General features: G+C 32.4%; 1 protein-coding gene across 6 annotated transcripts in view; it reads left to right on the forward strand.

Moving 5' to 3' along the window:
- The window catches only part of CEP128 (centrosomal protein 128), a 269,958-nt gene that overhangs the window by 238,444 nt on the left and 10,898 nt on the right, over nucleotides 1-20,616 (forward strand). For 4 of the 6 annotated variants that reach the window (XR_004231984.1, XR_004231989.1, XR_004231988.1 and 1 more), the window contains one exon: nucleotides 12,544-12,578. The exons of the other annotated variants lie outside the window; for them this stretch is intronic. The gene's annotated coding sequence lies outside the window, so the exon portion shown is untranslated. The remainder of the gene's footprint in view (nucleotides 1-12,543; nucleotides 12,579-20,616) is intronic. 6 annotated transcript variants of the gene reach the window in all.

Consider the following 20,616-nt stretch of genomic DNA (forward strand, 5'->3'; position numbering starts at 1 on the left):
TTATTTGAAATCTTTTCATCTTAAAAGGACTCATTAGACTAAAGCAGTGGGTTTTTTTTTTTGTTGTTGTTGTTGCATTTTGTTTCTTTATATTTTGATGTGTATATATACATGCATATGAATGAATAAAAAAAATAACTATTTGCTATGTGTACAAAGCACAGTGCTAAGTGCTAGGGAAACAGAAATACAGATAAGCTTTCTTTATCTCACAGAATTCACATAATGGGGAAAAAACATACATGTAAAGATACAGACATACATTTTTATCTCTCTATATATGTGTAGATATGTATATGTTCCAGTAGATTATAACTTCTCAGAAAGTTCTGTAAAACTGAAGCAAACACTTCCAGTTAGCTCTTTTTCATCTGTTCTCAAACAAATTTGGCAATTCTTCTCTCCTCTGTGAAGTGGGCTTTGTAGGACCTTCCATTGCCTCAGCCAATTAAGATCTTAAAATTAGTCTTTGGGAAACTCTGGTCATGATTCCAGGAACATAAGGGCCCCACTTTTCATTTAAGGAGATGAGAAATGTTTCATTTTGGCTAATGAACAAAGCAAGTGTGATAAACAAGTGCTAAAATCATAATTAACCCTGCATATTTGAATGTAGAAAGGATGTTGGTGTTTTGTATGCTTCTCCACTATTATGCTAGATTTTCCTATATAACTTAAAATTATAGTTCATAGCATTTACTGCTTATTGATGTTTATTAGTGCTTGGTCCAAGAAAATTATTATATATTGAAAAATCCATTAAAAAAAGGTGAATTATTGTTCTACCTCAGGGAATGACACCTCTCGCTATCCCAGAATTTGAACATTCACTTTTAGTGTTTTTAATATGAATGATAGTTCAGATTTTAAGTTCTTATTTTAGACTGATTCTTTGGTAAAGGTTGGAGGGAGAAGGGACAACTGGTAGTAGTGGTGGTGGTTAACATTTGAGGTTTAAAATAGTTTTCTCTTTTCTAGTTTTTTGGTCTCCTACTTGAAAACAACATTCCCTCTAGGTTGCATTGTAAGTAGGCTGTAGCGAGCCTGAAATGCAATTTTAAGTTGTCAATGTTAGGTGTGTTTTTAAAGAAAAAAAATGAAAAATTTTATATTTGATTATTTCTTTACCAAAAAAAGTGTTGTTTTTTTCCCCCATTAGAAATTAATGGGGGAAATTAATGCCAGAAATGACATTCCTATTCCAATGAAAAAGATGTTTAGGACTTGGTTATCTATTTTTTTTCCTCATTTTCCCCCCATATTCCTTGAATTTTTAAATTTATTTCTTTTCCCTTTCAAAACCAGAGAGCTACTACTGGAGTCAGACTGAGAACAACTGATATATTACTGGAAGTATACACACTATTGTAAAAATACAAAGGAGCATAGTACATTGGGCTCTGGTGTTGATTGCTGATATCACTTGGACTTGGACTTATTCCCTTTGGCTTTAAGAACCTGAATCTGACATCTTTGAAGAACCTTTACATACAGGTTCCCATTTCTGCCAAGCCCCCAAACTGGCAGTATTTTTCTCATATTCTTTGACAATTTCCTGGCTGTGTTTTATATATGTACATATATACATACACACATACATACACATACATACATACATACAGGAAATATTGAGAATTTCTTCCACTAACCTTTCTCATAAAGCTAATAGAAATATCTTGATTTTTTGTTTTTTTTATCAATGATGGATGCTGTCTTCTAAAATCTTTTAAATCTTTAAAGTTAATATTTTCCTTCCAGTTTTCTAAGACCTTTGACATTTTGTTTTTACTACAATTATTTTGAGATCCACGATGTAAGAAGGGAACTTAGTCATTAGGAAGTATCTAATTTTTCTATCTTTTATGTCATTTGCTACCTTTCAGTGAATCCAAAAGGCTCTCCAGTTTTTTTTTTTAAATATTTAGTTCTCTATTTCAGAAAAAAGGACAAATTATCTATCAGATGCTTGTTATGTGAACAAAATTCCTCAAGAATTCTGCATTGTTTCAAGCAATTCCTTTTTGCTTCAAAGTTACCCTAAACTGTCATTCTAAACAGGATTCTTTCCTATGCTAAGACAACTTTATACCTTTGTTTATAGATTTCTTCAACATATTTCAAGCTTCAAAGTGCTTCATGCACAAATTAAGTAGGAAGCTGATGATGGTAATTGATTTTTACTTTAAGAACTTTATATGCAGAAGCTAGACACTGTATTATGTAATACCTTCAATAAACATTGTACTTGCCCTGAAGAAACACATGTAAGACCATTTACTTTTAATATCATATTTTCACCACTAGATTTTATTAAAATTGTTCCTACCATTCTTCTCCTTCCTTTTTTATTACTCTGTTTCTTTTTGGAAATGTTAAAAGGGATAAATGTTTGCTAATAATAAATGCAGCACAACATGTGTTTCTAGAATTTTTATCTATAAACCCTCTGATTTTTACGTCAGGCATTAAAATTGCTTTTCTTTTGAGTAAGCATTTTTATTAATAAATCCATAAGGATTTATTAAATATCTCATTAGTGTCAGGAGTTGGTGATAGGAGGATGAAAATGAAATTCTCTGTCCTTAAGAAAATTGCATTTTGTCAAGGAAAAATGAATGTCCACATATTAGTAAATACACACCATATACATTATAAATACAAGAAAATTTCAGGTGAGAGAGGGAAACTCACTAAAGTTGGAAGGACTATGAAATACTTCATGTAGAAGCCTAAAGAAAATGAAAGATTCTTAAGAGATATAATCGAGGAAGTAGTCATTGGGGAACAGCCCCTTTATCTTGCCTTGACAGAAAGTGAATGATATAAAGACTTGTCAATCAGAAATCTTCCCATTTTACTGAAATCTGGACTTAGGCTGGGAGCTTCTTCTGCACATCTTGCTTACCTGTAGGTCAAGTTTATTTTAATTGAATTGTGCAAAGATATATTGGTAATCTCCAATTGTCATTACTTTAAAATGTGAGAGAAATGGACTAACTCTCTTTGATTTTTTTTTTAATTGTAAATAGTCTGAATGTTAGTTGTCCGTCAAAGAGACGTTTAAGAACATATGAGAAGCAATATTTGGTTATTCCACAAACTTGTTTAAGTCAGTATTCAGATTCCGACAGTGTTACCAAGTAGTATCTTACATATCATTGCTCTGAAACTCCATATGTTATCTCTAAACGATGTGTTCCCCAAATCAATACCTTTCTTTTAATAACCTTAACAGAATTTTTTTCATATATAGGATCTTCTGAACTCTTGTTTAATTCATTAATGTGTTCCATCTTAAGTCACTGATCTGTTTTGACAATAGATTTCATATATTATAACTACCTGCTCTTTGAGAGTAGTATCTCCTTCAGACTTAAAGGGATATCTTAATTCTAATTGTTAAGGAATTTTATGAACCCTCAGATTACATAGACTGTATATTCTTTCCATATAACTTTGTTTTTCCAGCTGTAAGAGTTGTAATCCTTTTATTCTATTTTTACATAGAAGCTATTCTGTTGTTTTGATTAGAAAACATTTTTCTCTTTTGGGGGCTTTTTTTAGCCTCATTTTCTGTCTTGAAATTTGGTCACTAGAGGTAGACCAAATGAAAACTACTCATGTCCAGATGAAATCGAATCCAGATTGATTACTGGATGATGATGAATCCAGATGAAAACTAATCATATCTTTATAGAGGAACAAAGCTATAGTTTTTCAGGCTGATAGAGATAAAACCCCATTTTTTAGCAGTGCCCTGATAAAGTCTATTTCTGTGCAATAGTCTATTTCCATGAACTGGTCAACAGTACACTCTGATAATACTTTATAGATATCTTTTCAATGAAAAATCCTATAAATACATATTTTCACAAATTTATTTCACTGAAATAAATATAAATGTGAATTTAATTAAAGCCTTTTCTCTTAGTTTCTAAGATAATTATCTCTAAAAATCAATGACTTGAACATTTAGCAGTTATTTTATCCAGTCAATATTGCTTTAGGTTTAATTTAACTTTGGAAGAATAAAACAAGTATTTTGTTTTTTATCTATTAGTGTTTTTGTCTCAAAAAAAGATTTTCTTACCTTTGTTTCATAGTCAATTTCCTCAATATCCAGTTGGATTGCTTTATATGTTGTCTCTATGGCTAGGGGTTACCTGTAGTTGTTAGCTTTTATGTTTCCAATGTTTGTATTTCTATAGAACTTCTCTCCTGCTCACTTCTGTAGGCATACAGAAAGATACACATGCACCATAATAAGCATAGTACCATATTTGAAGACTTAAATTTTCAAATAAGAACGCTGTTTAGAATGCTTTCTATTTAAAAATTGAAAAACAAAAGCAAAAAAATCATACCTAAGATAAAATACTTCTATTCTTACTTTGGCATCATTTTTTAGCCTAAAGTAGAATTCTCTTCATCTCCAGTGAAGGAACTGCCTTGATTTTAGAAAAAGAAAAAAAATCTTTCTATATGATATTTTCAATGTGAAGTCACGAACTATGGAAAAAATTTCATGAAGAAGCTTTAACTAAAATAGACTTCATTTTAGGAATTGGTACATTGTACAAATATGTATTAGCAAATTATGTTTTTAAACCTCCATTTCCTTTAAAATATTATAAGCTATATATTCTTACAAGTAGCTTGATTTTTTTCATAGAATAATATATTTGGATCCCATGTATACTCCCCCAAAATCAGGTCCTGAATAATCCTCACAGAATTGAACTCTCTGACTTTTTGTTGCCTAACAGAACAAGAGTTACTGCTGAGGAATAAAAAGGGAAATGTAACAGTGAATGGCTAAGCTCTGATTGCTTCTGCAAGATTCAACATGATTTTCCTTGTAGCCAAGTCTTAATTTTCTTCATAAATAGGGTAGACATGAGACAAATAATAATATACATAAATAATCAAAATATCTCGTGAACATTTTCAGTGTTCTTTACTTGATACTTGGAAGAGATGCTGAATGGTAGTGCATTTATGAATAAGAGTATTTGATTGCCTTTTTCTTCCTTTTGTGTTGATGTTTAGTCATTTTTCAATCATGTCTAAATCTTTGTCAGACCCTTTTTGGAATTTTCTTGGCAAAGATACTGAAGTGGTTTGCCATTTTCTTTTCCAGCTCATTGTACAGATGAGGAAACTGAGGCAAATTAAGTGACTTGCCCAGGGTCACAGATCTAGTAAGTATCTGAGGTTGGATATGAGAGGCTGGACTCAGGTTTTCTTTACATCAAACCTGAAGATCTATTTCTTGTTCTGCTTAGCTGCCACATTTTCTTTCTTTACATCAGCATAACATTTTTTTTGTTATTCCCACCTAGGTTTTGCTACTGTCTTTAATATTTTCTTAGTAATGTTGACAACTTAGAACTAATTTGTGAATGTAATGCCCATCTAAAAAAAGTATAATTGCTTTGTATCAAGTTGAAAGTTGACTTTAGCATTCTTTCCGGGATTATCTAGATGTGAACTGGCAAAAAACTTTGTATAATTCAACATTTTAATAACATAGATTAAAACCAAAGAACTGACATATGAGAGTTGGATGTTTTCTGTTGGCCAAGAATGTGATGGATCCCAAAAATTTTTAGCAGATACCATTTCTGAAGAAAAAGAACTGTGGCAATCTTGTTTTGTGATATTTTGACAGAATTGTTTGGATGAGAGATTAAGATTATAGAATAGCTAGGAAGTTTCTACCTGAAGTCAATTGGTTGCCAGAATTTTATTAGAGTTTGAGAAGATCTGCTAAAGGATTTTCATTTAATATGATTCTTTAAAAGACCAAACGTTGAACTTACCAAGATGTCACAGCAGAAAATTGATAGCCAATTAATAAACTAAGCAGGAAAATATTCCCACTGTATTTTTGGTAGCTTACTTAAATCATAATTCTACTATACTATAATTCTTTGTGTACTGTTTATATTCACGTAGTATTTTAAAACAATTTACAAGTATAGAGCTATTCTTCAGACCACCCTCATTAAGTTGGTGGCAGGTCCTAAAATGAGAGTTATCTTTACTCATTTTCTTATCCTCTAAATTCAAAAACTTTTAAGTTATGATAATAAAGATCTGAAGTTTATTACTAGAAACTATGCTTGAAAATTATTTAATGATGATGTTGTTAAATGGCAATTCCCAAAGATTACTACCTAAATGTTAGTGTTAGGATTCTGTGGAGCAAAATTAATTCTGGGAGCTGTGATATATTTGTGGTATATTTGTGATCAAATTAGGTGATCAACAGAGAATTATATCCATAGGCAAGTAAATGAAATTAGAACTACAGTGTTGTTTTCACTGTGTTTTCAAATATAACATATTTAAGATGTATAGCTGTTACTATAACTCCATTTTTAGTTTGCTGTTCAAATAGTCTTTTATTTTGCTTGTTTCCAAGAGAACTAATTTCTACATGTACTATAATTCTGTCCAGTTATTGTTTTTGTTGTTCATCATTCATTGTACAAAAGAGGATTGATGACATCAGGAAGATTGATTTACAAGTAATTTGGATTTAAGTGAGGCATAACTGTGCAAAGTTATCAGCCCTAATCTCTCCTTCAAATCATCAAAGTCCAGTGATGACATAGCTCTTGGTGATGACCTAGGATGGAGTAGAAGACCTTAGCCTTTTTAACTTAAGATTTTTTTCAGGTCTCAGTTTGTCTAAGGCATCACCAATAGGTGATGTTAAGGGATAGGTAAGAAAAAAGGTAAAAGATTGTCAGTTTGGCTTCACATACACACACACACACACACACACACACACACACACACACACATACACAAATCAGGCAGGGAGAGGAAGATTCTATGAGTTTCTCCAGTTTTATTCTAATGCTGAAACACACACACACACATATCATCATATCACATACATCAGGCTTTAACATATTTTAAACTTGTTATTCTCCCTTGATTAAAGAAAAAAAAGCAGATAATAAAGTGTTGATTGAATGTAACAATATGATCTATCTACTAAGCAAATTCATTGGTTTTATATAGACTTCGTTCTACATTTAATGTCGCCCACCAAATCGATAGAAAAGCAAATCTTGAAAGAAAGAAGGGAAGAAAAATTAGCAAGATAATTTCTATTCTTTGTCAAGGGAACTGTTTTCTTCTCAGCTAACTCACTTTGTTCCACCAGAAAGAATGGATGATTATTATATTTGGTAGGTTATTGAGATTTATTTTAATATGCCAGAATGGGTTAAATTTTGTTTCTAGCTTGCAATTTAGTAACACTTTAAAGCGAATCATTTGTGTAGTTAGATACTCAAATACCCTATTGGCATAATCACCTTAGGACATAGAAATTACTCTAGAAGTGTCAGTTCTAGTTATTCCATGATCTGTTGTGAAATTTTATAATTTTGTTTAAGAATAAAATCCAATTAAAAAGTCAATAGAATATACATTGCTTACTAGGCACTCAGAAAACTTTATGAGGGGATTAATCAGTTGGTCTCTATGGGGGGGGGAATGAAACAAAGTTATAAGTGATTTTCTATGCAGCATACTCCATGATTTTATATATAATGTCATATTTTTGTGAAACAGTAGAAAAACTGTAGGATTTGTATTGAGCACTCTTGAGTTTGAAACCCAGCTTTGCCATCGCTCCCTTAAGACCTTGGATAAATGACTTAAGCTTTTTGGGTCTTGGTACACTTCCAGATGTAGACCTATGGTTCTTTAACTTTGTAGATTGGAAAACTAATAATACTATAAATTGATGAGATTCTGATTTTGAAAACATAATTTTAAAAGATCATTAATATTTTAAAGGTAAACTATGTACCATTTATTATCATGATTATGAGAAATTACTATTAATATTTTATGAATATAAATTTTTTAAAAACAATAGCAACAATTGAAGGATCTTTTTTGAAGCACTTTGGGAGTAAGGGGCTTGAATTTCTATATCTTATAATGTTAAAAAAAAATGAGTTCTTGTCAGAGTAAGTGCTTAATGTTATGGGCCAGACTTGAAACAAGGTGCTAAGTCACTGGAATTGATAGAGACAATGCTTATGTATTTAGTACTTATTAGAGTTCATACCTTTAAGAGAGGATATATAAGGTAGAGCTCCCACAAGCCCACAAGCCCATTTTCTTGGAGGCGGAGTCAGATTCATTCCATATTCCACCCTTGTGCTGGCTGGAGGCTTTGGATTCAGAGGGAGTTAGAGGCTGAATCTGGAAAGGCAAAGGACTAGTGGCAAGGGCTCCTGGAACCAAGGAGAGATATAGGCTCTAAGAATGCTAACTGGGCCCAAGGAAGGACCAGACTTGGACAGAGAAAATAAAGGATCTGGACTTTAACTCCCTGGCTGCATTTGAGGTGATTATTACTTTGAACTGAAACTAAGGCTGCCTCCAGAAGCTCTCTAAGAAATCTGCTCCCAGAGAACATTATATTTAAGAGAAGAACATAACACTTAAGGTTTATCAAATTATAGATAATTGAAAGGAACTTAAGAGATAATTTAATCCATCTTATGTCCTTCCCTGCCCCATAAACTTTTACAGATGAGAGAATTGAGGTCCAGGGATGTGGCACGACATGCCCAAGCTCACTAAGCCAATTCACTGTACGATTGTGTTAGAACCTACATATTCTTGGTACCAATTCATTGTTGCCTAAAAGCCTTGTTATTAATGCTGATCTGGTATTAACTGTATCTTGTGGACTATGAGGGAGTCAAAATCATCCCAAATAATAATAGGAATAATAAGAATAAGAATAAGCATCTCTTTCAGGACAATGATAAAGAATCCTTCACTTAATGGTGCCCTGTACCAATACATTTTATATAAACAAACCTTTTGGTTCTCTTGAGGTGACGGTTAATACTGTAGGCTGGAATGATTTGAAGTTTCCTGGAAAAGGTGGAATCTGAACTAGGGGTTTAAAAGATTATTAAAATTTGTACAGATAAAGAGGAGCAGATTGACAGTTCAGCATATCTCTCACTTTTGTATGCCTTGCGTATCATTTTCAGGTTCCCAGCAATATTAAACAAAAGAATTTTGAATTACTTGCACAATCTTTATTCTTGGACAGAATATATGACCTATATCTGTCCTCCATACCTTTATCGATCTGCCTGACCAATCCAGAAGAAAGTCTGATTGTCTATTTTTTACTTTCCTCTTTTTTTATTGTAGTTTAGAGCAGTCTTAGGTTCTTTGGTCCATAAGTTAGAAAGTAATGTTGTAGGGAAAATCATAAGCAAATCTTATTGCTATTTCCTTATATAAAGTGTCTTATAAATTATAAAGAGTTATATAAATGCTAACAATACTAATAATAACTGTGATGATAATTTCTTTCAGACTTAGCTCTCTTACTTCAAGCAGTCATTCACTTGCTCAGTCAAGAATGATTTATTAATCCCTTCCAAAGATGTCTCCCAAGAAAAATGCATGTTTCTTTGAGAATTTCAGAAGAGCACAAAAGCCAAAAGAAGCAAAATTTTTGGTCATCTTATCAGACTTAATAATTCTTCTGCAAATTTAAAGCTATTGTGCTCCTATAGCAGAGAAGTTTTTCAAATATGATTTTAAAAGTATGTTAGAGGATAGTGATTTTGAGGTATTTGGATTAGTATATACTGAAATAAAGAAATAAGTGAGTGAAACAAATGAAAACATTAAATTTGTTTTTTCTACTTCTCAATTTTTAGTTGATATTCTTGATACTATTGGTTCAGTTTTTAAATAGGAAAGGGAATCAAATTCCTAAAATCTGATATATGATAAATAAAATTTTATAATCTTTGAATAACAGTGTATTTTCTAATTATATTTTAAAACTCAACCAAAGGTTTTGGGCAATTTAAGACCTGTTTTGGTCCTATTAAGACATAAAAGCATTAGTTATCCTACTGAACATAACTCTATGATCACATATAATATGTGAAGGAAATACAACATTGATAAAATTATTCTAGCATAAAATAAAAGTCAACATTTGTATTTCCTTCATACTTCTAACTCAGATTAGAATTTTTAAAATCCTTAAAATTCTACAGCCTGAACTATAGGGTTCAAATTTCTTTCTGATTTCTTAGAAGCTGATTACTATATGTGTCTCTTAGAAGTATATTGGTCCTCATTCAGTCTGTCAACATAATAAAATTAAGGAACAAAACATGTACAATGTATTTTCCTTTTATTAAACATTTTTTAAAGTTTCATGTTTTGAATCTTGGGCTTTGGATTGATACTGCAATCTAAATACAAGTATATTTTAAAAATAATACTATTTTCTATTAAACATTTTCTTAGAGACCACAGTACTTAAGGAGAAAAAAATCAATTTGACAAGATCTTCTAAGTCTAATTTTATGAGTTGTAGTTTAGTAGAGAAAAACACGTCATTAAAAACAAACAAACAATCTAGTCTTAGATAATTCAGAAGTCTTATTTGAGAACAATTGGTTTGAGAATAACTGCGGGATAAATGTTAAAATAGAATACCCATTACCTAGTCTTTAATGCCATCAACCATTTTATTATATTTTTTAAAAATCCGATTCATCAATAAGATGCTCTTATGGTATAGAAAAAGAAAAGTCATTGCCAAGCCTGATACTCCTGTAAAAGTCAACATAATTAGCAGAGGCCTATAGATTTTTACTTCAGGAACCTTTTAACTTTTTAATTCAGCTGCCAATATTTGTGAAATTGATCCATGACACTTAATATCATAATCTAAATTTGAAGCCACTACTTTTATGGAAGTGGAAAAGGTGTGGAACTAAGGCCTAGACCTAGACAGCTAATTTGTCATAATTATGCTAATGATCATCATAACTAATTTATGGCCTGCTTTAAACTAAAAATAAAGATGCTTTTTTGTACTTTGGATACTCTCAGCAGTCCTCTGAAGGAAATAGTTGAACTATGTAGGACATGAAATGAGGAAGTACTGAGTTCAAAATAGGCCTTAAACAGTCATATGATCCCTGGGCAAATTATCTGTCTGCCTCCATTTTCTCATATGTAAAATAAGACTAATCCAAGGACCTCCCTCCCAGAATTGTTGTGTAGACAAAATGAAATAATAATTCATAGTTTCCTACAAATATTATCTGTTAGTGATAGTTAACATTTATATTGTGCATCTTATGTGCCAAACATTGTGCTAAACTAATTTGTGTTTATGATTGTGTTCTCACTTAATCCTCACAGCAATCTGAGGAAGTAGATACTGTTAGTCCCAGTTGATGATGAGGAAATGGAGACAGACGTTAAGTAACTTCTTATTATTACTATTTTACAAATGAGGTAACTTAGTCAAACAGAAATTAGGTGTCTGAGACAGAATTTGAACTCAACTTTTCTGATTTCAGACCTGGCACTCTAAACTCAGCAGCCCTCATCTCCTGCTCCTTTTCCTTCTCCTCTTCTTCTCCTTCTTCTCCTTCTCTTCATCATCATAATCATTATTTTTATTGCTGTTGTTATCATCATCATTGTCATTACTATTTTTCCCATTATAGAGATGAAGAAATGGAGTCTGACAGAATTTAAGTGATAAAAAAACTTAAAATAATGAACTATACTTTTGATCTGAAATTGAATATTACCTTTATTTAATAGATACAGATTATATAAGTAAGGCCTACATTTCCTGTAGGTCAGACTTAATATCATAATTTGTAATTAGTTTGTCCTCTGTTATAAATTTCATTTTGTGTTTTGAAACTTGCTGACTAGATTGTTTGAATTCAACCAATATTTATTGCAAAATGCTGAAAAAGATGCAAAAATAGTACTTTACCTCAGGGGATTTACTGTCACCTAATTGGGCAATTTAAGAATCAAATAACAAATTGAGTCCTGGAAATTTAGAAAGAGTTTTTGTACATAAATCTTCTACATGAAGGTGTAAGGTCTCAACCATCTCAGGTAGGCAGGAATAGACTCATGGCCTTCTGGGACAGAACACACAGAAGAAAAACAAAGAAGTGAGTGTTTTTCAAAGTATGGTAAGCAGTTTGTTGCAAATGTTACCCAAATTGTCCCAGACTTTTACTGTCATCTAATGTCCATCATAGGTAACCATTGCATTCAATATCTCTTCAACTTAAATGAAATCACAGAAGATTCTTTATCCTGTTTTCCTGACTTTTACAGCTTAAAACACTTTACCTTTGACAATTAGTCACTTAAACCTGCAGGCCTCAGTTTCTGCATTTATAAAATAATCTGGAGAAAGAAATAACAAACCATTTCAGTGTTTTTGTGAAGACAACTGTAAATGGGGTAGGGAAGAGTTGTATTTTACTAAAAGGAATAAATCTGACACTCACTTGAAAAGTGATTTCCATATTTTTTGTTTGGTTATGATTTGACATTCCTCATTAACATGTTTTCCAAGTTAATTGTTTTTCTTTCATTTTTTTTCCAATCTTAAAATTCTCATTTAATAGTTCCTGTTTTTTTTTAATGGAGTTATTGAGTATAGAAACTTATTCCATTCTGTTTTTTTTCCAGGGGTCCACTATGCCTTAAAATATCTCTATTAGAAGGTAATACAATTTCATTTTGTACTTTTCAATTACTTAAAAGTATTTGCCTTTCTAGGTTTTTTATAAATTCCAATGTTTGAATAGCAATATTTCTGCTCAATTTTCATTTTTAAATTAGTAATTCTTTAGTCATCTTCTATTGTATTGTGTCTATTTTTCACCATCCCCCCATGGGACACTCAGTTTTGCATCATTGTAAGTCATTATTTTTTATTATTATTATATCACAGATAATGGTAGAATGTCCTGTTGCATTTTTCATTCTAGTAAGACTAAACTGACAGTTCTTCCCCAGAGTTACTGTTCCATCTTTCCACATCTCAATTGATGAGAATTTGCCTTTATGTTACTCTTTATTCTAAATCATGAACCTATTTTGACCTTATCTTGGTATAGGGTGTTAGATATTAGTCAATGCCTCGTTTCTACCATACTGTTTTTCAGTGTTCCCAGCAAATTTTTTTCATATAGTGAGTTTCTATCCCAAAAGCTGGAATATTTGGGTTTATCAAACATTAGAATACTATAGTCATGGACTATCGTGTCTTATATACCTCACCTATTTTACTGATTCACTACTCTATTTCTTAGCCAGTGCCAAATGGTTTTGATGACTGCTGCTTAATAATATAGTTTTAGATCTAGTACAGCTAGGCTACCTTCATTTGATTTTTTTTCATTAATTCCTTTGAAATTCTTGACCTTTTTGTTCTTCCATATGAATTTTATTATTATTTTTTCTAGTTCTATAAAATATTTTTTTCTATTTGATTGGTATGGTACTTAGTAAGATAGATTAATTTAGGTAAAATTATGAATTTTTATTATATTAGCTTAGCCTACCCATGAGCACTTGATAGTCTTCTTGTTTATATATAACCTTATTTGTGTGAAAAGTATTTTGTAATTGTTATCATATAGTTTCTGCTGAATTATATTTTTAATAGCCAACCATGACCATAAGGAGAATTGGAGATGGTGATGCTGTGCATTTTAAAAGGTTGTATACAGTTTGGGAATTGGGGTCACTTAAGATGGCTTTCCAGCTTTTTCCTACTGTACGTCAATTGCCAGTCACTTTTTTTCTTTACTTCTTAGGTACTCTTTGGCAGTGATTACCACAATCTCTTATATCTATTTCTTTTTTTTATTTGCATATACATTATACTAGTTCAGGCATAGGATCATAAATCTTGAACTGAAAGGCACCTCAGATACCATCTATTCCCTTTGCTTCTTTTACTAATAGGAATTTGAAGGCCAGGGACTTAAAGGACTTCCTCAAGATCACATCTCATCACCTTTTGGCCAAGTTATATTAATACTTTTAGCCCTAACAGATTTGTATGTGTCTCCCCTGATTCATTCATCTTCCCTATAGGGAGTCAAAGTGTACTGCAACCTTCACTTCTAGATCTATGCTCTGAGGATTTTCAGTCTTATAATTGTTTAACAAGGAGAGAGATGGAGAAATAGAAAAGAAAGAAAAGTCTCACTCATTAGTTCTGTCTTAGGGTCTGTTTTCATAGAAGAAGACCTTTGACTCTAGTCACCTGGATTGAACTCTGAGAATTTTCTCCTTAAGAAATATGGTGATGAACTCACACAAAGAACAACTGTGCCAAAGTTTGTTTGTTACTGATTTTCTGTTTTAGCTCAACTCTCCTAGAAAGTGTGCATAGTAGACATGTTAACCATCACTCGGGGCTTTTTATTTAGTGTTTTGTATATGTATTACACCTATGAGATAGGTCAGCAGTTATTTATTTGCAAGGCTAGAACAGATCCTCATATAGTGATTTCTGTTTTTGGATAAGACATTGTATGCCAGGAATACATTCCTTTTTCATTTTTGCCTTTCACAATTCTGATCTTTCATCATGGTTTCACCAGCTCAGGTTTAAGCTAATTCAAACACCTTCCTTGATCTGATTATCTTGCATTTACTTACTTGGATACATATAGTATCTTTACACTCTCTGCTAATCCTCTAGTGGCTATCATCACCCAGTGGACATAATTGTTTCAATTATGTTTTATCAGAGCCTTGCAGCGTGTATATTTGATAGGTGCTTTACATTGGCTAGTTGAATTAAGTTCAAGGATTTGCTGGGTCAAATTAACTTTTATAGGCTCACTTGAAAACCTTCTTACATATATGTTTTTGAGGAAAGTGTGTTTCAAATTTCAATGAGCTGACTGATAAATTAATGTTTATATTAAAATCTTCTAAGTTAGGAATTATCCTTTCTTTTTTCCTGAATATATGTATATAATTATGTGTATGTAAAGGATGGAAGATCTCTAATTCTTGCTTTGTGAACAATGAGTTTGTTTTTCTTCTAAAGGTTAAAAATTATGAAACTTGTCTTATGTTTAATGATCAAAAAGAAATTCCATACAGAAAAATTGAATTTCAGTTGAGCTTTCCAAGATTGCTTTAGTTCTCATTAAGTGATAATGTCATTAAAAAGAAGTATAAAGCTCCAATGTCAATAATGGTTCCACTGGAACAGAACATAGCCATTTGCTATTCATTTTATGATATTTTCAGGAAAATACTGCCACATGCAGTTGTAATATAGAGGTGTGTTTTTTTCCATGTGATACTGCTAAATGGTAACTATAAATGTTCTTTATGATATGACAAGAAGAATAGCAGTAACATAAAGGCAAATTGATTGTTTTGGATAGTTATGGAAAACTTGAAAATAAGGTTGAGGAAATAATTAAGCAGGTTCTTTTGAGGAAAAAAAAAGGCTAACAAAGGGACATGTATGTATTCTAAGATTTTTAGAGTATTTGGAAAATCTTTGAAAAATTTGTATTTTTATAGTAGCCTATAAGGTAAGTTACTGTTGGTAAGATTTTTGCAAAACAACATAGTTGATACAGAGAGAAATTATATTGTTCAAGGTCAAAGCTTCCTTGAGACCTGAGGACTTAGCTGTATTTCTACCCTATTGCTTAGTTTCCTACTTCTCTGTTAAAGTTTATTCTTGTATTTGAAGTGAATTCAGATACTTCAAACTCTGCTTCAGAAAAATTCCACAAGAATTTTGGGAATTTCACTATAAGAGTACGGCTTATGCAATATACTTTAGAAATTGCCTGAAGTGGCTGAAACAATGTCATCAGTGTGGCCATATTCTTATTCTTAGAATCATAGATCCTTAGTGCTGAAATGCTGAAAATCTAAATCTAGCAAGTTACTTGTTTTTTGTGCAACTATGAGCTAGGGATGCTTTTTACATTTTAAAAATACAATAAAATGTATTTTAAAATATAAAAGCCATTTTTAATTTGTAGGCTATGCAAAAATAGGGAATTGATTGGATCAATAAACAGTGGAGTTTTTAACTCCAGTTAGAGTAATACCCAGATTTCCTGATTGACTCTACTATTTGTATAACAATATTTCTACTCAATTTTGATGTTTTAATCAGGAATTCTTGAAGTCATTCCCTATTAAAGTTCTGTCTTCCCCCCGCCCCCCACCTCAGTTTTGCAGGTTAAATTATCATTGTAAGTCATTATTTTCTACCCTGTGGAATATAACAGTCCAAGATTTTCTTTTGATTATTTTAGTTGCTGCTAAATCTTTTGTGATATTGATTGATTCTTGGTACTTGTGCTGAAAGCTCTTGAGTTTTAACTTTTGTATTCCTGAATGATTGAGGCTTGAGGTTTCTTTTGAAAGGTGGTCAGGTTCCCCCCCCACCCCCCACATGCCCCTCTAGTTCTAATCTGGGCTCTTTGCTTTTATAATTTTTTGAAAGTAATGTCCAAGTTTTTTGTTTGGTTATGATTTTCACCTTATGGTTTATTTTTTATCAGTGTGTTTTCCAAGTTACTTGTTATTCTTTTCTTTTGTTTTTTCAGTCTTGTAATTCACTTTTTGTGTTTTCTGTTATTTTGTGGAATTATTAAGTGTAAAAGTTTGCTCCATTCTGTTTTTTAGGATGTCCACTGTGGTTATATTTTCTAACATTTTTTTCTAAACTACTGATTTTCCTTTAAGTTTCTGTTTTGAATTCTCATTTCATTAATATATTCATTTTTCAATTGCTTGCTTTATTTCTTCTATCTACTCTTGTTTTTCTTGTGACCAAATCATTTTTTTCCTCTGAGGCTTTGCTCGTTGTTGGGTTACTCTCATCTTCCGGATTTATCTTTTGAATTCCTTTTAACCCATAATATTATCTTCATTGTATTTGAAATTAATTTTCAGATTTAGTTGTCAAAATGGGGTTTTGTTCTGGGATTATTCCCCTCTAGCACTCTTGAAATATGGGTATACCTTATTTGTTTCCACCCCCTTTGTAGTCTGGATGTTATTACTAATGCTGAACTGAGTGAAGTGACTGGTATTAGACCTAATATGCTGTCTCATTTCCTAGTTTATATCTTAATTTCCTGGTAGTCCACTATGGGTTCTAGGCACAAATGTTCTCTGCCACTTCCACTTTGGAACTGGTTCACTCTCCCTTTATGGGACTGACGTGCCCCAGTGGGATGTTTGGAGATCATTCTTGAATCAGGCTACTGAACATCCTGACATAGAGGCCCATGTACTGAATTGACCTTGTCTCCTTCTGTCACTCTGCATAGACCAAGGAGACCACTGTGCTATTTTACTTATGGGGATTGGTTCTGTCCCCAGTATCCATTCTAACATGTTAGACCTGTATTATGGTTTCAAGTCCCCAATTACCATTTTAGTTTGGAATATTAGTTAGCTTTAAGTCTTAAGTGTAGGAAGTCTGTTGGCTGTACTGTCAAAACTCTCTTCATTTTATCTAGTTTGTTTCTATGGTTCTATAGCAAGGCTCTGTTTTCTTTGCCTTATTCTGTCTTACTGTACAACTCTCAGCAGAATTGAGAAGATGAATTTTGTTTCTTTTCATTTTTCTTTAGCAAAGATCTCTCAGAGATCATTTTGCATCAGTTTTCTGGGATTTGTGTGGGAAATTCATTATTCTTTAAGACACTTTATATTGCCATCTTAATTGAAGGCTAATGAAGTCTCTCTTTGGTATGATTGTCCTCTGTCTTATGTTTAAGAGAAGAAAGAGAGGGAAAAGGAATAATACCTTAGGTATTAAATGAGAAATAATTGGTATGAATTTGCTATTTTACTTAAATGGGATTCATTCACAGAAGGATAAACAAATATGATGGGATGGACATTTGTAAGTCTTATTCTTATTTTAAATGAAAAGAGGGTTGAACTTGTATACATATGCATGCACCTACAAAAAGTTTAATGTTGAAATAAACTCAAAAGGAAAACAGAAAGGGACAGGGAAAAGGAAAAGGGAAAGTATTAGAATGAGAGACATGAAATAGACCTCGTAGAAACTAAAAGGATGAGAAAGACAATACTAAGATATTATAAGATATAATATCAAAAATGACTGAATGATATTTTTGTGAATCCAAGGCAAACCATTTACCATCACAGTAATACCAATCTGTATTCCAGCAACTACTGTCAAAGAGTTCAAAATTGGTCAGTTATGAAAACCTACATTTTGTATTAAACCACCCCCCACCATAATGTCACATTCATCATAGGAGATTGGAATGCTGAAGCAGGAAATTAAAAAATAATTGAAATAGCAGGCAAATGTTACCTTGGAGTACAAAATGAAGTATGGCAGAAATTAATAGAATATTGTCAAGAAAACTTGCTGGTCATAACAAATACTCTTTTTCAACAGCAGAAAAAGCAACCATACACATGGACATCACCAGATGGTCAATATTGAAACTGGATTAATTAGATAGTCTTCAGCCAGGAGTGGAGAAGCTCTATGCAGTCAGTTAAAACAAGACCTGAAGCTGATTGTATTTCAGCTCATGAGCTTCTTATTGCAAAATTCAGATTTAAATTGACGAAAACAGGGAAAACTTCATATAGGTATGAATAATAATAAATTTTAGGGATTAGATCTGGTAGATAGAGTGCCTGAAAAACTATGAATAGGGGTTCACCATACTGTATAGGAGTCAAAAACAAAAAACATTCCAAAGAAAAAGCAGCACAAGAGAACAAAATGAGTGTTGGATGAGGCTTTACAAATAGCTGAGGCAAGAAGAAAAAGGAAAGGAAAAGGAGAAATGGAAAAATATAAACCCAAAATTTTGGCAAGTGGTTCAAACATTTTCTGGAAAACAAAGAGAGAAGAAATGGAAGCAGTGTCAGATGTTACATTCTTGAGCTCAAAGATCACTACAGATGGAGACTGTTGTCATGAAATTAAAAGATGCTTTCTTCTTGGAAGGAAAGTTATGGCAAATTTGGGCAGCATCCTGAAAAACAGAGTCATTACCTTGCCAACAAAAGTCAGTATTATCAAGGCTATGGTTTTTCCAGTAACAATGTTTAGCTGTGAGAGTTGGACTCTAAAAAAAATTGAGTGTCACAGATTCAGTACTTCTGAACTGTGGTGCTGAAGAAGACTTTTGAGAATCACTTGGAGAGAAAAAGAGATGAAATTAGTTAATACTAAAAGAAATTAATTCATACTATTCACTGGAAGGTCAAATACTGAAGCTGAAGGTTATATACTTGGGCCACATAATGTGAAGACTTACTGGAAAAGACCCTGATGTTGGAAAAGAAAAAGGGGATGGTAGAGGATAAGATTGATAGTGCATTGAAGGCAATGAACATGAGTTTGGATAGACTTGGGTAGATAATGGCAGATGGAAGGACCTGGCATGTTATTATCTATGGAGTTACAAAGAGTTGGACCCAAGTGAATAACTGAACAACAATAATAGAGCTGGAGATGTAACAGCCATAAGCAAAACAAACTACCATTGGAGACTTGATCATAATGGGTAGAGTGGAATTTAAATGACAGAAAGAAATCATAAAAAACAGAATTTAAGTTCTGGAATTGATGAAGAGGGACAAGTAAGTAAGAACCGACCACTTGTGATGATAATTTTGATATTCCTACTTAATTTAATCAGCATTTATTTAGTTCATTGTGATTTGATGGATATTAGTGATTGTTGGTGAATTAAGCAGAATAGAATTGAGTAAGATAATTATATTAGTGCTGTTAGAATAAGAGCTATGAAGGATTTATTTACCATGTATTGATGATTATATTAATCATATTTGATCAGAGAGATTCATGTCTGTCATAAAAAGATAATAAGAATGTAGTTGCTGTACTAACATTTCTCCCCCTCCTCCATCCACCCTTCTCCCCACTCTCTAGGGATCTTTGTTTCAAAACCACAAGTTCCTGGACCCTAGGATATTGTTGGTAAAACATTGTGGTCTCATGACCCTGTAATGTTGTTGATAGGGTCTAAGTGAGATAGGCCCCGAATGTCTTTGCTAGTTCCCGTATAGGCAGTTGACCACAGGGAACAGAAAAAAATGCAGTTGCCCAGCCATCCAGGTGCAGGACGTTTGGGTTTTAGTAAATGTTTCAAAATCTAGGGTCCCTGCAGAGGCTTGATATTTTCAAAATCTTGATAAGTCCCAACCAGTGATAACCATTGTCCTATTCCATAAATGGAAAAAAATTCCATAAATAAATAGTTCATAAACTATTGCCTCTGACCAATCAGTTAGTTCCATGATGCTGTTTGGTTCCAAATATTTTTATGATAATAAAGCCCCTTCTTTTGAGAAATGAGACTGGCCTGTTAGTAGTTCTTACCAATGAAACAAGCAATCCCACTTTATTATGACCTTTTAAAGGCCCTCCTGAGATAACCTGCATTGATGGCTTTTAAGTTAATAACTTGTAGCTAATAACTTTGAAGATCATGTATGCTAACAAAATGGTAGTGATATATGGACATTTTCTTTAGCCAGCCATAAGATTTCCCTGCTTCTGGGATTGACCAATCATGAAATTACACTGCCTTATTTATTTTTGGTGTTCTGTGACTATAAGAGCAATTTTTCCTTGAGTAGAGTTGTCCCTGACCTTAAGGAAGGTCTTGGAACAAAAACATGCTTGAAGTTCTGTTTAAGTGACTTTTGTTACAGATCGAAGTTTTTTGG

The sequence above is a fragment of the Sarcophilus harrisii genome, chromosome 2 (assembly GCF_902635505.1).
Source record: "Sarcophilus harrisii chromosome 2, mSarHar1.11, whole genome shotgun sequence".
Lineage (NCBI taxonomy): Eukaryota > Metazoa > Chordata > Mammalia > Dasyuromorphia > Dasyuridae > Sarcophilus > Sarcophilus harrisii.